At 35.6% G+C, this 13,276-nt stretch overlaps 2 long non-coding RNA genes across 9 annotated transcripts; one reads left to right on the top strand and one right to left on the bottom strand.

Annotated features, from left to right (window-relative positions):
- Nucleotides 1-11: 11 nt before the first annotated feature.
- Nucleotides 12-12,318, top strand: LOC149036741 (uncharacterized). 8 transcript variants are annotated; one of them, XR_016181813.1, is made up of 5 exons: nt 3,307-3,322; nt 3,670-3,764; nt 10,409-10,532; nt 11,215-11,385; nt 12,043-12,318. It is a non-coding gene; the product is annotated as an uncharacterized LOC149036741 (long non-coding RNA). The 8 variants fall into 8 exon arrangements; XR_016181811.1 differs by lacking the exons at nt 3,307-3,322; nt 3,670-3,764 and adding an exon at nt 12-153; XR_016181815.1 differs by lacking the exons at nt 3,307-3,322; nt 3,670-3,764 and adding an exon at nt 1,931-2,112.
- LOC149036742 (uncharacterized) lies at nt 1,585-3,689 on the bottom strand. The gene is made up of 2 exons (XR_016181817.1): nt 3,541-3,689; nt 1,585-1,777 (listed from the first exon to the last, which is right to left on the bottom strand). It is a non-coding gene; the product is annotated as an uncharacterized LOC149036742 (long non-coding RNA).
- Nucleotides 12,319-13,276: the final 958 nt, after the last annotated feature.

Genomic DNA, 13,276 nt, shown 5'->3' on the forward strand with positions numbered 1-13,276 from the left:
TTTTTTAATTTGTTGTCGCCTGCGGTCACAATAACCAGGAAAATCAAACTTGTATTTATTAACGTGTTTAAATAAACACCACACCGCAATAGCAGCCTGTGGTTCCACTTTATTGCGTTCAAACTTGTTGGTATGTTCCACATCGGATACAAGGTATGATGAACTAGGATACTTTGAGATTAATATTATACGCTATAGCTATTTTTTTTCGTCTACGTAGCGAGTTGAACGATGATTCCGACTTATGTATGCATGATTATAAGTCGCTGTTAGACTTGACTTAACGTATGTTACATCTCTATTATCCATATTACAGTAAATTCTTCGCTATTATTCGTTAGTACAAAATTCCGCTCATTCTTAGCGAGAGAGAACTCCATCACTTCTGAACTTTATTCTGAAACAGACGAAAATGTCCGTTTCGATCTCCATGTTGAGGAGAAAACATTGATGTGACATTTAATGACATATCTGTTGCTCAGATCTAACCGAGAATATTTAGTACATCCTTTGTCTTTCCAGAACAACACAATTGTTGAGCTAACATGTTTAAAAGATCGTGATTAGTGCAACATAGTTGTACTCTTTAAGGGCGGCTTGCAATGTTTCGAAATATCATATTGATCACAAGTCTGTTACCGATGAAGAGATGCAATTTTTATGCTCGATTGAATTTCGGTAAAAGAGCATCAATATTCCATCGAACTTGTGATCTCAAGTGCAATTTAATCGAAGTATAGTGACGTAGTGTAATCGAAGAAGTAAAGTAGAATATCGGTAATTATTCACTGAATATATTTTTAGGTCCGTATAGCTTAGAATATCACCTCTTAAGGAGATAACCAAGTCAACTAAGGTATTGAATTTAGTGAAGTTTCTTGCAATGAAGGTTTGTTATCAATAGTATTCGTTGTAATTTATAAGTATCGAAAATCGAAAGAGAGGGTAGTAACAAAAGTTAAGTACCTCTCAATATTGCAGGGTGAAATTTCCGGAACATATGTTAATTCACTACCTAACCTTATCCGCATCATTGCTTTTAATCACGGTTTATGCGTTTTAGAGGCCTTTCGATCTGTTGTGAAAAGAAACCAAAACAGCTCATCCTTCGGCGCCATGGTTTATATGCAATAATATCACGTACATTGTAAATGTGAGGATATTCATGATCCGCTATTGTTAAACCGCGAAGATCTACTTGTCAAGAACACAAAGAAAATATTTCCTTTGTTTATCTTCAGTTCAAATCATAAAATCCTCTAGTAAGTTCTACTCTAGTACTGTTTCTCTTGTGTATGCCCACTCCTAACGATTCCTAGTTGATAGATTAAGGAAGGTCAGTTTAATTACAAATGTACTATATGCCGGAAAGTGCGTTTAATCTGATTAACATCCTCTGAAAATGCTTTATAGTTTGAAATGTCGACTTACATTTGCTGAGTTGGGCGGAAATCAGAAACTTTCGATGAATTGAAGTCTGTCGAACAACTAAATGACACGGATGAGAAAAGTCACTGATTAAGTGCGGTTATGTTTATTGTGGAGTTACTCAGTCAGTGTTTCCGAAGTGATGGTTACACTAGCTTTGGATTTTGACTTTTTAGCATGATGTTTTATTCCAAGCAAAAGGGATAAATTAAAAAAAGCTCGGTTTTTAGAATGTTAAAGCTAAATTGACTCCTGAATCGGAGGCGTAAAAGTAAAATTACTGTTAAGACGAACATGCCCCTTCCGTCAATAGTAATCAAGAAACAATTCCATATTGAGCTTGGTCCATCTGCAAGACAGGGGAAAAAATATTTTATTATGTATCAGCTACTACCAAATAGCTTTTGTGGACTTTGTGTCTTAAGAAAGTGAAAATTTTTTCTGCAAGTTTTAAGTCCTTCTGGAATAAAAGAAAAATCATGTTTTAACTTTATTACTTAATATTGTTCAAGGTCAAATCACCAATGAAAAGGTTACTTCCTCGCGTAAAACTGCTAAAACTGCATTTTAATCAGTTGTTATTTCAAGAAAAACATCAGTGTTATTACTGCCTCCCCTAATTGACTCATGACTATGAAGGAAGATCTTTTTACATCCAGTTAGCAAGGTTCAATGCGACGGAACGTAAGCTCATTTCTTCAGTTGTTTCAGCTAGTTTATATTCATTAGTATCTTACGCTGAAATATTTGGACAAACTGCTCCAACACTGACTTCTACAAAGCTTTTCTTTGAATATTCATCCTTGCTGAATCCATCTATTAATGTAGGTGTTATTAATGGTCGCAAAACTAAATAATTCTGAACGGATTGTAAGCTGCTTTCACTTATTTCATACCCGTTATTGCCAGAACATTTGTGTTTCATCTTGTTTGATATTGCACTGAGGTCATGTATGCTAGTATGTTTTTATCGTAAAACATGAAGCTGGATCTCAAATGGACTTCATCGCACACTGAATTGGTATTTTAGGGCATCGTTCCCCATTAAATTTCTATATATGCAAAACTTTTACTTTTCAAGCGTCTAACAAGTCAACTGACCACTTCCGCGGAGATGAAGAAAGCGGTATGCGCGGTTTATTGAAAAGACGAGTTAGTCGACTGTAAGGGATACAGACCTAAAAGGATGGATTTTCTGCATGCTCTATGAGGACATCATTTCACCATTGACAACAACAAATTATGAGAGCTTTTCGTCGAGTGAATGTGCATTCAAAGGGGAAATGACGTTCAGTTCATTTGTTAATTCATGTATTTGAAGTAAGACTTTCATCTCCGCGGGACTTATCGTATGAAAGTGAACGGTGCGGACCTGTTGCCGAGCATCTAGCACACTTTTTGAGTAAGAGCGTTTTCCGCTGTTTTACCCATTTAGCATTGAAAACATTCAGTCATCGATTTAAATCAACCAGACAGAGGTTGAATTTGGTAAATTCTGTGAATTCTCTGATTTGAATTTAAATCTAAATGAATTGGGCTCCTACGTGGACTAATAATTTTAAGGGTACTTTATTTTTTTTTTCATTTTGCAACATGATCATACTTGCCTTTCATTTTATTTGTCTAAGCAATCTGTAATGTTCGATAACCATTTTTTGCTTTCGTCAATTTTGCATAATCATTAAGTCACCGACGTTTTAGCCATTGAGCACAATGTCTTTGAATGTTTCTACGACGTGTACGTTACTTAGAGAATTTACTGTATCAAGCAAATTGGCCTGATCTACCGATGATTGCGGCAGGCGGTATATTGAGATAATACGAGGACACGATTACGTTTTTGCCATCTTACCTCGCTATTGGGAAAAGAGAACAAGCCTTCGTTTTACGATAAGTAAGTTTATTTTTTCTTATAACTACCAACGGTTTTCTTTCAGGATTTTTGCTTAAATTATTCATGCCTCGAGCGTTTGAACCCTTCGGTTGACGTGAAGTTTTTTTTAGACTCCGAAGTTTGTCCAGCCTGTTTTATGCTGTCAGTCAGTAGAGATCATCGAACCAATGGGCACGAGAAAATCAAAGAGTTTCAAGTTTAGAATTAAGTGACAGTACCAGCCATTCCTTTGCTCCTCGTTTTTTCTTAGTCACCCCTCTTCTAGATCGCTTTTCCCTCTGCTGCCTGAAGCAGGCCAAAGGTTGTATCATGTTCAGGCCGGTATTTCAACTTTGTTTTTTTCACAGCTGGGTGCAAGGTCATTTCACATTAGGTGGATCCCCAGTGGAGCCAGCACATTTTGGCGCCAAAACATTTACTGTCAGAGTCACAACGTCCACAAGTATATCTATCACTAAGTGACAAATTAAGCTTACAAATATCAGATATTGAAAGATATACATTAAGAGACGCATATGTTGACTAGCTATGCTCAAGAGTGCTGATAAATAACGATGGAAAGCTATCTGGTATTATCTCGGATTGCATTCTACGTTACGGCGCGACAAAATTTTGCAAATTAAAATTTAAACTTACAAATTGTTTTTATTAATGTTTTTTTCCAGAGTTTTTCTTTTTCAATAACGATTGAATTTACAATTAAAATTGATTGATTGACTTGTATTCGGGCTTTGAAATTGAATTTCATTTGTGCTGTTGACAAAAAATCCCACATGAAACATGACTATTGCATGAGTTTCAAGGTCTGCTTGTTGTTGTTGCCGTTTTTTTTTTAATCTCACAAATCATAATTTGTTGTTGGACGTAGAAAAACCGGAAACCCTTATCAATTTTTAAAAATTCATAATCCAAGGCCAAATCTAACCTACCTCTCCATTTCACTTTTGGAGGAAATAAAATTGACTCGCTCGTTGTTAATATTATGATAGCTTTACTATATCCTTTCTTCGCAAACGCAAAGTGTGCGTTTAAGAAAACAGATTTTGAGAATTTCTGAATTTAATTCTGTCCTTAATATCTTTTTTACTGAACCAAAACAAACTTGTATTTAAAAAGAATGTAGATAACAATTTCTCGTTCCACGATGTCTTTAACAACCCTATTTTCCTATTCTTCTATACCATTGATTCTGTATGGGCCTGATTTGAATTTGCAAATTAATACTTTGCAAAATTATCGAGTTTATTAAATTTTAGCCAATATCTCGTCGTTTTCACCTCGCACTCGATCAGCAACGTATTAAAAACACTAAGAGTTGTGTATCTAAGTTGCAAAATTTATCAAAACTTTAAGAGAATGTGTTAGCCAATTCGTTCAAGATCGAGAGCTTTTTAACCCAGCGAGGACGGTTGTTTAGGAATGCTTTAATATAAGAGTCTCGGCCCTTCTCGGGGCTGATGACCAATAAATATTCTCTCCTTACAAAATCAATACACTATCAACAGACAGGTAATGAGAAAAAGGAAAATATCAACATATTTTTTGATCTCAGACCCAATTATTATAGCTAACTTATCGAGAAATGGGGAGGCATAAAATGCTTGTAGCACATATTCAAACCTTGAAAGTTTTCATATGCTATGTCTTTGTTTGAGCTGGAGTTAAATATTCTTTTCCCACACATCAGAATAATTGTTTCAATATATACCACACAGATGCCATTAAATTCATTTATTTATTTCAATATACCGAAAGATGGTTTGAAATTAAACTCTCGACGCGCAATTTTGTCTCAACGGCTGTTCGGAGGTAAATAGTGCTTATTATTCTCTTCTTAAGTAGCCAATCAGCTCGCTCGAAAAGCACTATTCACTTGTGTGGTGAGCACAAATTGTTCTTAAATTCATGATTTCCCTCATATTTCACTGTCATTCCTTGTATAATAACGTAACAGAGCACTCAAATATAAAGCAGTTCCTTTTATTTTTGCCGTTTCCGTTAATTCTTTTGTCAGATTTTTGCATATATCCGGCGTAATATATTGACATCATAACGTAGAATGAACGCCAGAAGTTTATATGTAATGACAATACAATTTTAGAGCGCTTTTTCAATTTAAAATCTGTCTAATCTGTATTGAAATAAACTAAAAGTTTCTGACAACTATTGCTGCTGATCGAGGCGTTTTTTCTTCTTCTTTTATTTCACAATTTCTTAGAACGTTTTCCTTTGTTTTACACGTTAGGTAAATGGCTGTAGAAAACCATTTAATTCCTTTTTGGAATTTCTTGGTTCTATTTTCCTTTTTTTATTTTCAATTTTTTCGTTTTTCATACTCAAGTAAAATCTCGCAAAACTCATGACAGTACTTTGGTGATTACAGGGGCACGGACTGTCAGCTGGTATTCTTAGTGAATCTACAGAAAATAATGAAAACTGTCTTACACTAGTCGAGTATGGAGCTCTGATAAGTTTGGGAAGGAGGCGTTTTGTGATGATGATGATTTTTAATCAATAGACTTAATTCACCGTAATTCAATCATAGTTTATTCAAACTAAAAATGGAGAGAGACAAGGAGGATTCATTTGCAGTTCTTAAAGTCCTTGATCTAAGGTTCTTTCTCCAAGTTCCCATCTCTGATTTTCCAACGCCACAAATTCCGAGTCGAATCGGAAGCAGTGAAACCAAAACCTCTTCGCACACGTGCCGATTTTAAACTTGAATCAATCATCCTTGTGGTTATGCCAGTGAGGACTAAAAGTTGATCGAAACAAACAGAACTTTATGGAATTTTATTTTTAAAAGTCGTCAAGCAAAGCAATTTAAGCAATTGCAAAAAAGAAACCTGGAAAAAATTCAGGCTACGACGGATTTTGGGCCCTACTACCGATTGAGCTACTCACCCACATGTTAGGAGTGAGGCAAAGTTACGAGGGTTCATTTTCTCCCTAGAGGAATCAATGCCGTCAGTTGATACAACAGCAAATGCTTTTTTATTTGTCAAGGTTTTAGGAGAACAGCTAAAAAAAGAAGTCAAATGTTGATAAACATTAATTAATTCCTCAAATCATTCAACACGTCCAATGTGGCCCATTCTGCTCTGAAATTATTAAGAATCGTTTGGAAGTATTTATTTGCGGAGGTAAAACAAAAAAGACCTTGAGAAATTTCATAAAACTTTCACATGTCTTGAGGTTCTCTGCCCACGCTATTTTTGTAGGATTTTTCCGAATCGGGAAAATGTTATTGCGTTTTTTACTTTAATTTTCTGTTGTCAGCTGGCAAACTCGATGAAAAAAGATCAAGATAAAACTCTGATCACCGGTTTGACTTCGGTTTAATTCCTTACTGTAATATTAACTGTATGTAAAAACTAATACAATAATGTAATTTGAAAAACTTTTTTCGATAGAGGATAAAGCTCCGAGGCGTCTCTAGTGCGTTTAAGACATTGTTTTAACGTTAAGGTCTAGATGTAAGTACCCTTCTGAAAAAAGGTTCCAATATTCGAATTTTGATCTGATTTGTGTTACTACTGATTAGGTCGATGTCATTCTGTTTTAAAATCGGGGTGTCGCAACAACAAAGTTTTTGGTGGCACTTTCTCTATCATCAGCAATTCATGAAAAATCAATAATCTTAGTTCTTTTGTTTGTTTCTTTTGTAAGCTTGAAGATGTTTAACCCATTTGATTTTACCGCTTCTGTAAACTAACTTCGAACTGAATGGTATTACTTTCTTTGTTTGAAGAAGTCGGCACTTTGTCGCGTTCTGATAACAATCTTTATTTTATTGTTTTATCAAAGTAAGGTACGTATGTAGCGAAAGATTGACAGAGTGATGTTTTCGTGGAGACCGCAATATTTTTGCAATTTGCTATCTCAGTGACAGCAGATAATAGGTGGTATGTTAAATTTTTTTCTGCATTTCGCATAAAAAAAGTTGGGTTCATCGCATTAGGGAACAACCTAAAGTGCAATGATATTGTGAAGTCCTTTTCTCTTTTTTTTTTTTCTACATCTGGTAGAATTTAATTGATGTTGGTTTAGGAAAAATGAGTACGTGATAATGGCCTGTAGCTAAAAAAAGTACGCCCCTTTTTTTTTACTCGCGAACGACTCAATTTGCGCCCTCGAAAAGATTTATGATAAACATAAAGGTCCAATATTTCTTATGAATAAACGTTACATTTGAAAATCAGTGTTTTTGAAATAAAAGTTTGTAATTAATTTGGATCGTGGAGAATTCAACAGCTGGAGCATATTGAATACTGTTATCACATCGAAAAAAAATAAAAATGTATTTCCTTTATTGACCCAAACATGCCATTTACAAATAAAATTGAATAAACGAGACAAGTCTAACGAAATTTCCCTTGAATGATTTTCGGAAAAAAAAAATTTTTGAGCAAACTTCGTGTTTCCTTAATGGACAGTTTTGATCTTCTGCAAATTAAAGGTATAGTATGTATATGAATTTTTTGGCAAGATTCAGAAAGAAAGACAACACTGTGTCCAATAAAAGGACGTTGCTGTGTCTCGAGTTATTTACTTATGCAAGAAAACTCTCACAAACGGAAATAATAATAAATTATGCAGGTTTAATATGCGTTTGTTTCCGCTCCCCTAAATGCCTAAAGGCAGGAGCTATCGTGAAAAAGGATATAAGGAAAGTTTCATTTGTTGACCAGCGCAAAAGAAGTCAGTAGTTCAAACCTGCGAAAGAACGCAGAAAAGTACTCCGCCGTTACTTCAGCAACAAAAGGATAATCGTTACGCTGGTAAGACAATCTCGTGGCCATTTAGACGGCGGAGGTATTTTTGACTGCGGTCGGAGACTGCCTCAGGCTAAGATTTACGAGATCTAAGAAATTGATATACTCCATGATATAGCGGAGTACCACAAAACGTCTTGAGACCGAGATGTGAAGGTCTTCACTCTTTTACTTTATTCTACATCATTATTCTTAACAGAAAGGGATAACAGTTGTGAGTTAAGAATTGTTACAGGTTTTTTGCGACGTGTAATGATTTGTTGTCATAATTTTTCTGTTGTAAATGTTGCGTTATGATAGTTAAATCTGGGTTGAATTTGGAAGAGGGGGACATTCAGTCGCTGCAACCACCAGCCCGTTTGAAAACTAGCAAAGCTGTGTGATGTGACCCTCTGTTCTTCAGCTTAGAAGGAGACTTTAGCGTCTCAGTTAGGGTCAGTGCATAGCCGAGAAACCTGTGTCGCGGAACTGACTTTGTTTAAAGCTCTGTCTGTATCACTAGTCGACCTTTCAGAACCAAGGGCGTTGAATTTAAAGATTTTTCAAAGACATTATCATTTAAAGTCGATCGAAGATTTATTCACGGCCGCTATATTAATTAGACAACGAGAGAGCCTCATTTGGGAAATTTTGGCGTTTAGTATCGCAAGAGCGAACGACTTATATCGGCTTGAGAAAAAAGGTTGCTCGTAAAGCTAGTATAATTAATGGCTCTATTAACTATACTGCACAAATCGTGCGTGCACATATGTATGTATAGCAAAATCGCAGTAATTTTTAGAATAATTATTTCATATCAGATTGACAACCTCTTAGTTCAAGATGTTATACAAATTTTCGGAAGTTTATATTTGCCTTGACTGTTTCAAAAACTGAAAGGTGACAAAAACAAACTACTTTTAAACGGCAAATAAATGGTCGTTTTAATTCAAATGAAATCGAAAACGTCATGAAATTGGAAACGAAATATTCAGTTAACGGTAGTTGTTGTCTTCTTGCGAAAATATCAGTCGAAAAAGAAATATCTAACGTCAAGTTGTGACAAAAAGTGACTTTTTCAAAGATAACAGGAGAAATTGAAATAAAAGAGACGTCGGAAGATGGAAATGATCAAAGAGAGAAAGAAGAAAGGGGCAATCTGCCAATAACACTTTCGCATGAGATTTCAAAGAACAAGCAGCAGACTGAATTATTTCGTCGAGAGAATGAGCACGACCAAGTTAAGTTCAAAAGCAGAATTTTCTCTGAATTTCCTCTTTTTTTGTCTAAAAAAAATTGGAGTAACTTTCTGTAGTTCTTTCTCAAACTTTTAGTTCGTTAATGACGTGCATTGGAGATACATTTTCTGTATTTTTTTAAAATTTTTTTTAACATCTCCCGTTGTAATTGTTTTGGATCTAGTGTTCGTGGCGACTACAATTGATAAAAAGACTTAACTTCCGATAACAAACTGGCAATTGTTGTTTTTCTTTTCTTCGCTCTTTGATTGGTCTAAACAACCGCCCCCTATTGCTGGTTTTCAGTGTCACGCCATTCAAAATAGATCAAAATAAAAAATAAAAACCGTTCAATCGATTTAGTCTAGAATCTGGAAATAGAAAGAAGCTAGATATGTAAAGACTCTCGCCAAGATTCAGGTCACAGCAATTTTTCTTACGGAAGATATGAGGAGAAACGTTTTTCCCAAATTTATAGAGATTTGTATGGAGCCGCCATGCTGGTGCCCACCTAGATGGGCACCAACATGGCGGCCGGAAACCAGCAGGAACATCTGTCACTGAGTTTTGCTACAAAAGCGTGAATTTATCTCTCTAAGAACTCATAAACGTAACAATAATACTTTATTCTAATACAAGAACTGTTCAGATAGCTGAATTTCCCTAAATAAGTCACCTTTTAAACCAACATAACAGCTCTCTCGCTCGTCATGTAAAGGCCACGTCACGCAAAAGCTTAGAAATTCAAGAGTAGTCTATCACTAAACCAAGAACCCATTTGGAGTGAAAATTTGTCTGAATATTAGTTTTTAGCTGCTCTAATACATCATGAAAGTAAAATCTCAGGAGGATCAATAGTTCTGAAGTCTGAAATTTAGTGACGTCACGTGAAAACCAGCAATTCTATACCAATCAGATTTTAAACTGGTCTGACCAATCACGAGTTGGTCACTTTCGACTTCCATCACTCAATAGCCGCCGGTGGTGAATACTTAACTGTATGTGAAAGGTGAATGGGTAGTGAACAATTAAAGCTTTAAGGGTTGCATGGCCAACTAATGATTTTTTTTTTTGGTTTCCACTTTCTTATGTAGTAATCAAGACATGGCTTACCGATACACTTGGGCAGTTATCTTCGCCTTTTGCCTTCTTGCGACAGCTACATCTTTCCCTTCTCACTTTGCTGATAAACGAAATCCTTTCAGATTCGTTAAAAGGGTAAGTTAAGTTCCAGGAAATTATTGTAAAAAATTTCTTACGTTTTTATATTCAAAACTACTATTTTTGCGCGTGATTTCACAATATGAACCAATCGTGTCCACAGACTTCAACCTTGACGCTGGAAATTGACTTGAACACTTTCTTTGGATATAAGTTGATCTAAAATGGCGCTTGCGGATATATAATTCAAACATCAGTATATTGCTTATCTTTTCTTTCGGTGATATAGATAACTCTATAGATATTACTTTCCCATTTCATGTAAGAAATCTTCGTAAAAAGCAAATTTTATCAGTTAAATGACGACTTGCTTCATTAGTGGAGGCTTCCTCTGAGACAGAAAAATGCCAAGGTGTATTGACCCAATCAATGTACCAATTGTATGTTAGGAAGGAAGGTAGTTCAGAAGAACCATTTGACAAATAATAATAAAAAAAATTATTATACCACCCATCTATACGTGTACATGTACCACTCAATATGAGGTTACTGCCTTTGCATGAAACTCTAATGAATAGGCTAAAAAGACAAATGTTTAAGCCTTCCTAAAGAATTAGACGCGAAAGCCACAGCCTGTTTGCCAGTGCATACTTGTGAAAGCCAAATAAGGGAGTGTCATCTCCCCCCACCTCCTTTGGGGTGGGCCTTACTTGTATTTTTATCTCTGTCGTCTCTTTAGCTTGAGGAAGAGAGGAAACGCGAAGTTATTTGCTCAGCGATACATAATGAAGTTTGCCAGACGGATTCCGATTGTTCGGTGGAATATTGTACAGCAGCTGGACTTGACTACCACTGCGTATTAGAGACTGTTAGCCGCAATCCAAAGATTCAAGAATACCGATGCACAAAGGTATAAAAAAATATCAAAATCAATTCGATTTCAAACGATATATTGATTATGGTACTAGCTCAGAGTATGGCCCAACTCGGTTGGTATTCCATAATCAAAACCAAAGTAATCGCAACAGCCAATCAGAGTGAAGGTTGACCTCACAACCGGGGCCTTAACGCCAGAGCTTCCAGTTGCAATTTACGAAAACCCTTACATTTAAAGAGAGAACGATTGCTTAACTTTTTCGTGAAAATGAGCTTTATTTGGATGAGAATACCGCAAAAATTACTCGCATTTAAGACTTCGCTCTTATCCTCGTTTCAAAACACAAACCTTTTAAATTCTCGAAACAATAAATTTTGAAGACCTTTGGGCAGACACGATTCTGGATTCTATTAATGGGAGAATATCAACTGTAATTTGTAACCTAAAAACGGTTTTCCTTTTAGAACAATTTTCGATAAAGAGGTATAAATGTATATTTGTTTATTTCAAAAGATTTTAAAAGGTTTTGTTAGAGTCTCTAAATAAATATCCAATGATGTTTTTTTTCTTCGATCTGACATAAACGCGCGATAAATTTAGTTACTAGGAGTACTTCCCTGACATAACTAACCTTGAAAACGGTGCCTTAGTATTACAGCTCATTTCCTTTAACGTCTTTTATCTTTGCAGAAAGATGCTTGATGAAAACGCAAGGAGGATTTAATCTCAACGCGTCGTTCGCTTGTAAACATACTCAGTACATATTATACCGAGTAAAATCTTAGACGATATTCTGGAGCTTATGATGTGTTTTCTTGTATTAAAATACGATGTACGCTCAAATTGTTACGGTTCTCGTATATTTAAGGTTATACGGTATTTACAAAGGGCTACTACTAAGGGTTCCAATGTTTAGGATGATACATTGAAGAGTCGGAAAATAAAAGATGAAAAAAATTTCTTCCACCCTTCTCCCATCTTGATCTCAATATTTATCACTCTTAACAGACTTCCAAAATCATGGGTAAATAGAATTCAAATTTTGCAACTGAGTTTACAGCACTGGGGTGAGGATTTAAACGGTTAAGATTTGGCCATTTTACGGCTAATCTTCCTTTGTAACAGTTAACTTTTTTTACGACTAACGGTTAAAATTTGTCAGTTGTTCCGCCTAACGGCTGATCGTTTTCGCCGTTTTACGAGTAACAGTTAACCCCACTGAGACCTTCTAGAGAGTCCTTTGACTCTGGATGTGAAATGTGGATGTCCTAAGATGAATTTTGTACTTCAGAGTTAAAATCCGCCACTGTGCCTCGTTAATATCCAACTGTTTCTTCCCCACTCCTTCTCCCAAGTTGAGATTGCTTAGAAACTAGTCTAGCATTCTTTACTTTCTTATGTATTCAAAGTGTCTCCCTTGTGCTAAGAGGAACAAGTTTCTTTTTATTTGTTTCGTATTTACTTCGGCTTAGGTGCTGGTTCCACGATTTTGGCAATCAATCAACACTTTGTGCTGTAGCTTCCGTGAGTCATAGCGCTCTAGCGCCTGACCCATGTGTGCGGGTTTATATCGTGGTAATTTTAGTTTCAGATCGATCCTGAATCATACTTAGGTATGGCTGTATATTGTAGGTCAGTTTTTCTGAAGTTCTTTCACAGTGTTTGTCGGCTATGTTATTTAAACAGTTTTTAGTCTGATAGAAGACTTTTATCTTTTCAATTCAATTCAATGGATGAATGTCTCTTTTGCTTCAGGAAAAAAATGATTACTATAACTTTCTGGATATATTTATTGACCTTATTTATTGATCTCTTAAATGACACGGTGCTATTGTGGGTCGGGATCGCTAGATTGAAAATTCAAGTGCGACCAATAAATCAACTTTAAAATTTGATTAAAAGCTAGAAAACCTTGTGGATCGGG

This window comes from Pocillopora damicornis, chromosome 12, assembly GCF_964200805.1.
Source record: "Pocillopora damicornis chromosome 12, jaPocDami1.2, whole genome shotgun sequence".
Taxonomy (NCBI): Eukaryota; Metazoa; Cnidaria; class Anthozoa; order Scleractinia; family Pocilloporidae; genus Pocillopora; species Pocillopora damicornis.